Source organism: Macaca fascicularis, chromosome 13 (assembly GCF_037993035.2).
Source record: "Macaca fascicularis isolate 582-1 chromosome 13, T2T-MFA8v1.1".
Classification (NCBI taxonomy): Eukaryota; Metazoa; Chordata; class Mammalia; order Primates; family Cercopithecidae; genus Macaca; species Macaca fascicularis.
Window position 1 is genome coordinate 77986538 of NC_088387.1, and position 6774 is coordinate 77993311.

The 6774-nt window shown below is 47.5% G+C and overlaps 1 long non-coding RNA gene across 1 annotated transcript; it reads left to right on the forward strand.

The window, feature by feature from the left end:
* The first annotated feature begins 1046 nt into the window (after positions 1-1046).
* On the forward strand, positions 1047-3489 carry LOC135966840 (uncharacterized). Its single transcript, XR_010580469.2, has 2 exons — positions 1047-1333; positions 1663-3489. It is a non-coding gene; the product is annotated as an uncharacterized lncRNA (long non-coding RNA).
* The last annotated feature ends 3285 nt before the right edge of the window (positions 3490-6774 follow it).

Genomic DNA, 6774 nt, shown 5'->3' on the forward strand with positions numbered 1-6774 from the left:
GGAGGTAGAGAGGAAGGAGCAGGCACTTTAAAAACTTTTAAGGCTCATTTGTTTTTAACATTATAGCTTTTCTCTTTCTTCTCCTTAGCATAAGATGTTTCTACTCTCTTGTAAAGGATCTCATAGTTGATCCTTTTTGCTTGTATTTGCTTATTTTGCCTCTGGAACAGTCAGAGACAAACTCCCAGCTCCTTCCATTCCCCACCCACCAAAACTGGCGTTGGAAGAGCAGGCGTGCCGGTGCTTTTGACGTTTTTAGTTTTGCTAAAACTAGGCAGGGCCTGGAAATGAGAGACTGAGCTCGGCCATTTAGTCGCTGTGTGCCTCACCTTTCCTCATCCGCAGCTGGGTAGCTGGGAGTGACCCGTAAGAAATAGTGTGTGCTTGCTGCTGTTGGGATGAAAAGTTCCAGCGTGCGAAACGTGTGATTTATGGCTCTGAGGCATTCAGATCTAATTCCTGGGTGAGAGCATCCAAAGCAGGGGCCTCCTAGCCCCTAAACTACAAGGTGTCTTCCCACCATGAATCAGGACACAATTAGGCCAAATCAGCTGCTTTCATTTTCCCTCCAAGTTCCAAAGTCCAAAGGCTTTCCTGCTGACTACAGTGGTTACTTTATAAGTGGAAGGGGAAGTAAAAAGGCAGATTCCCTCTGGAGGCTCTCTGCTGGCTCTAAGGATGCCTCCCCAAATACCATTGTAATATCTACCCTTCCTTCTCTCCCCAGCTAATGCCACCCTCATTCAGGCTCCAAAACTCAAGTGACGCTAAAAAGCATGGAGCCACTGGAAGCACTCTCATCTCCTAAAGAAACTGCAAGTGTTTGCAAATAAATACTCCCCGCAGCAAAATGTATCAAGAAGGACATCATACTTGTCTGAACGCCCACTAGGAAGACCTTTTGCCAAAACGAATGGGAAATCATTGGCCTCATTAACATCCTGTGATCTTAGATCTAAAAATGACCCGGAGCCGGGTAAACAAGGTGACGTCAGCGGACTGGGCCGGGAACGGCTCTCTACTGCCACCTCGAGGAGAGTGTCCTCAATGGCGCGGCGGCTCCGGGCCCAGGAAAGCGGACCTGGGACCGCTGGAAGGAAATCGGGGGCGGAGGGGAACTGGTGGGCGCTGGGAAGGCGCGGAGAAGGGAGGAAACCCACTGAGGGGCAAGAAGCTCCTCGGTGATCTCAGCTAGAGGAAAACGAGGGCTAAGTAATCTGGGCCATTGGGCGTTACTGCGCTGTCCCGGCTGGCTTCTGAATCCTGGGAGCATTCTTTTTTATAAAAGGAGTCAGACACCGTGAACTCTCGCCAGAAAAACTTCTGGCTAAAAGTGAGTGGGTACACAATTCCCAAGGCTGGGCACCCTTAATGAAAGCAGTTCCCAGATTTCCAGTCCTGGAGGGAGAAGCAGTGGAATAGCTAGGCTAATCGCAGAGGGCTACCGGATTTGGGGTTTTGCTTCGGGCTTCGCTGGGACTGGGGCGGAAGAGGGAGTGCAGGGGTGGAATGGCCCTAATTTACTTTCCCGTCAGGCTAGCGCGAGGAGGCGGCTGCGGAGCTTTCTGCAGGACACAAGCAGCATGCTGGGAGATGCCCCAGAAATGCGCTGGGCCCGGGGTCGGGGAAGGTCAACTGCGCATTATTGCTTTTCCCCTGCAGATGATCCACAAAAGGAAAATGAGTTGGTTTTTAACTGGATGAAAACAAACACAAACTCACTTTACTTTTGGATCCTTTTTGCTGCGTTACAAACCACCTCAAAGTGCTGAGAACCAGGTAGAAGAATGGAGGAGGAAGGGTTCTCCTGGCAGAGAGAGCGGCAGGTATGAAAGCCTTCTTCTTGCAGGGGAGAGGGCGGTGAAAGAAGGCGAGTGGTGCTGGAGCGCGGGGAAAGCGGAAGAGCACACTTCCCAGGGGTCAAGTAGGGCCTTGTGAGTCACAGGAGAATTCCTTCTTCATTCTAAAAATAATGGGCTTGGTCAGCCAAAGGTGGGAGGATTGCTTGAGCCCAGGAGTTCAAGACTAGCCTGGGCCACGTATTGAGACCCCGTGTCTACTAAAATAAATAAATACACACTCTTTTTTTTTTTTTTTTTTTTTTGAGACAGTTTCACTCTGTTGCCCAGGCTGGAGTGCAGTGGCAGGATCTCGCTCACTGCAACCTCTGTCACTGGGGTTCAAGTGATTCTCCTGCCTCAGCCTCCGGAGTATCGGGGATTACAAGCGTCCGCCAGCATGCCCGGCTAATTTTTGTATTTTTGGTAGAGACGGGGTTTGTCATCTTGGCCAGGCTGGTCTCAAACTCTTGACCTCAAGTGATCTGCCCACCTCGGCCTCCCAAAGTGCTGGGATGGCAGGCGTGAGCCACCACGCCTGGCCTAATTTTTGTGTTTTTAGTAGAGATGGGGTTTCACTATATTGGCCAGGCTGGTCTTGAACTCCTGACCTCAGGTGATCCACCCGCCTCGGCCTCCTAAAGTGCTGAGATTACAGGCCTGAGCTACTGCGCCCAGCCAACTATTTAAGGACTGTATTGGTGAGAAGGTTTTTTAGCTACATATAACAGAAGACCCAACTAGAAGTGACTTAAACATAAGGATATTTATTATGTCATATAACAAAAAACAAAAGACAAGTGCTTCCAGAGTAGTTTGGGGTGGTCAATATTGTAATGAAGGATCCTTTTATCTTCACTATCCTTATCCTGTTGGACTTGTGCGTAGGTTTGTTACCTTATGGCCACAAAGTAACTGCTTCAGTCCCGGTATCACATATAGACGTGACTCCATCTAGCCAAAGAAAGTTAAATTTTTTTCCCTTGCAACTTTTTACAAAGGAGGAAAGCCTTTCCCAGAAATCCCCAAACAGGCTTGCCCTCAGGCCCTGTTAATGAAAAAAATTATTTAATGATACTTGTTAAAGCACAGTAAGGAAGACTTTACTCAGGACCATTGCCATACGTGTAGGGACTACTGAAATGGGATTTTCCAGTGCAAGTGAGATTGAGCTCAACTCTGACAGCAACAGCAAGTGGGGTCGTAGTGCGGGTGCAGAGGATGGAAAATTACTAAGAGAAAACATAAGTTGGGCACAGTGGCTATTACCTGTAATCCCAGCACTTTGAGAGCCTGAGATGGGAGGCTTGAGGCCAGGAGTTCAAGACTGGCCTGGGCAAGGTAGCAAGACTTCATCTATACATAAACTAAAAAAAGTAGCTGGGTATGGTGGTGCATGCCTGTAGCCCCAGCTGCTCAGGAGGCTGAGGTGAGATGATCGCTTGAGCCGAGAAGTTCAAGGTTACAGTAAACTATGATCACGTCACTGCACTCCTGCCTGGGCAACAGTGAGACCCTGAAAAAGGAAAGGAAGGCAAGGAAGGAAGGAAGAAAGGGAGGAAGGGAGGAAGGGAGGAAGGAAGGAAGGAAGAGAAAAGAGAGAGAGAAAGAAGGAAAGAAAGAAAAGAAAGAAAGAAGGAAAGAAAAGAAAGAGAAAGAAGGAAAGAAAGAAAGACGAAAGAAAGAGAAAGAAAGAGAAAAAAAGAAAGAAAGAAAGAGAAAGAAAGAAAGAAAGAAAGAAGGAAAGAAAGAAGGAAAGAAAGAAAGAAAGAAAGAAAGAAAGAAAGAAAGAAAGAAAGAAAGAAAGAAAGAAAGAAAGAAAAAGAAAAGAAAGGAAAAGAAAAGAGAGAGGAAGGAAGGGAGGGAGGGAGGGAAGGACAGAGGGAGAAAGGCATCCAGGTGGGTTAAGGGAAATTCTGACTAAACTGACCTGACAGGATTCTTGTTGAAGGCAGCTGACGGTTATCAATTATCATCTGGAAGATGATGGAGAATGAGGAACTCAGTCAGATATTAAAGGTGTATCAGACATCGAGAGGGGGATATTCTTGCCAAATTGGCTTAGCGGGGTTTTTGCTAAAACTGGATTTTACAAGGAAGTACACAGATAGGCCTAGGAGAAAGTTCAGAAGCCTGACTAGAGTTTGGCCAAGCAAAGAGTTTATGTCAGCCTCACTGGCCGAAATTAGGTTATGTGCCTAAGGCCTAGTTGGAGGAACAAGGGAGCCTGTTTTATGGAAGGAGGTTTCTGCTAGCAAGGAGGGAGGGAGAGGGAAATGGTCTTTTGGAGAGGCAGCAAAAAGTGTGCACTATGAGGTTGTAGGTTGATATCATCAGATATGCAGTCTGAAATTGTTTCTCTGGAGGCCAATTTCTGCACATTGCACATGCTAGCACCTCTACTGGTGCTAGGATAGCTGCCGCTATCCTTTTCTGATGAGTTCCTACACACCATCCTTCAGGTCTCAGGTTAAGAATCATTTCTTCCTGGAAGCCACCTCTTACTCCTTCCACACTGGGTTAACTATTCTTTTGTTATATTTTTTCCTACTTCTTTTTCCACTTTTGAGACAGAGTATAGCTCTGTCGCCCAGGCTGGAGTGCAGTGGTGCGATCTTGGCTCACTGCAATCTCTGCCTCCTGGGTTCAAGTGATTCTCCTGCCTCACCCTCCCAAGTAGCTGGGATTACAGGCACATGTATTTTTAGTAGAGACCAGCCTGTATGTTGGCCAGGCTGGTCTCGAACTCCTGACCTCAAGCGTTCTGCCTGTCTCGGCCTCCCAAAATGCTAGAATTACAAGAGTGAGCCACCGCACCCATCCCTAACTTTTTTTTAAAGAGTCTCTCTGTGGTGCCCAGGTTAAAGTGTAGTGGCTATTCATATGGGTGATCACAGCACATTGCAGTCTCAAATTCCTGGCCTCAGTGTTACTGACTCAGCCCCCTGGCTTTGGCTGTTCTTGCACTGTGTTTCCATACCATCCTACAGGTCCCTTATCAAAGCTGGAATCATGATTTATGACAATCACTTGTTTAAACCCTAAGCTAACTAGAAGCATCAAGAGTACGAAAGCCAGACCCCACCTGTCTTGCTCACCATTATCTCTTCGCATGTGGTCTAGTTCCTGGCATGTAGTATATGCTGGATAAATATTTAGATAAATGAATAAGCAAACATTTAATAAAAGCAGTTGAAGGTCTTTCAATCTCACAGGTTTCTGACACTCTTACCCGTTGTACCAGAAATGCCCAAGGCCTCTGGGACAGCAGTGGGCCAAAAATCTCAGGACTCACATTGCTGTCCTTGGCAAGGGGGCACATCAAACCCCAGAGAAGACTGCTGGAAGTGACAGCTCAGTTGTGAACTAATCCAGACTGAAATTTAAGCGGTGGGTCATTGTCTCCTCCCTGGAGACATTGGCTTCTTGTGGGAGAATTGCACAGTGGGGCTGGCACGGATCATTGTGCAGTATTGGCTGGCTCCAGCATGAGTGCAGTGTTGCCTAATAAACTCTTCTAATTTCCTTTTTTTTTTTTTCTTTTCTTTTTGAGATGGACTCTGGCTCTGTCACCCAGGCTGGAGTGTCCGTGGCAGGATCTCGGCTCACTGCAACCTCTACCTCCTAGGTTCCAGCGATTCTCCTGCCTTAGCCTCCTGAGTAGCTGGGATTACAGGCGCCCGCCACCACACCTGGCTAGTTTTTGTATTTTTAGTAGAGACGGGGTTTCACCATGTTGTCCAGGCTGGTCTCAAACTTCTGACCTCAGGTGATCCACCCGCCTCAGCCTCCCAAAGTGCTGGGATTACAGACGTGAGCCACCGCGCCCAGTCCACTTTTAATTTCCTTTTGATTCACTTTGATCACTAGTTCATTCTGTGGCCTCCACTGATTATATTATGTGTCCAAAGACATAATAGCCTCCATGTCCAACCTACTTTGTGACATTCTGTTTATTTCAGAACGGGGTTTACTCAAAATGCCCTGTGCCAGAGAGGCAGGAGTCACCTCTGCAGGTATCATATGTGGAATGAGAACAGGGAGAGCGTCTTTGAGGAGGCAGTATGACGTGTTGAGAAAAGCACTAGATTCAAGAATCTGGAAAGGTTTCTAGTCCTGATGTGCCAGCATTTGAGTCTGGGAAGGTCAGCAGGCACCAACAACCAAATTCCTTTAAAGTCTTACCAAGTAGCGTGGACTTTGTCCTGTGCCTTGGGGCATGACAGGATCAAATCAGAGTTTGTGTTTTTGTTATTGAGACAGGGTCTCGCTCTGTTGCCCAGGCTATAGTGCAGTCGCATGATCTCAGTAGCCTCATACTCCTGGGCTCAAGCGATCCTCCCACCTCAGCCTCCCGGGTAGCTGGGATTACAAATATGTGCCACCATGCCCGGCTAATGTTTTTATTTTTTGTAGAGATGGGGTTTCACCATGTTGCCTAGGCTGGTCTTGAACTCTTGGATTCAAGCCATCTGCCTGCCTCGGCCTCCCAAAGTGCTCGGATTACAGGGGTGAGCCACCATGCCCACCAAATCACAGTTTTTGAAAGATCTTTTTGGCAATAGTGTGGAGGGTTTATTGAAGGGGAAAAATTGGATTGGAAGTGACAGGATGAGTTAGGATATAGTCCAGGTGAAAGGTGATGGGGCATAGACCAGCACTGAAGCACTGGAGATGAGAAAGAGAGTGAATAAAGACCTTTTAGAAGGAGAGCTGGCTTGGGCATAGTGGCATATGCCTATAATTTTAAGTGCTTTAGGAGGCAGAGGTGCTTGAGCACAGGAGGTCGAGGCTGTAGTGAGCCATAATTGCGCCACTGCATTTCAGCCTGGACGACAGAATGAGAATCTGTCTCTGAAAAGAAAAAAAGCCAAGCGGGGTGGCGTGTGCCTGTAATCCCAGCTACTTGGGAGGTTGAGGCAGGAGAATCTCTTGA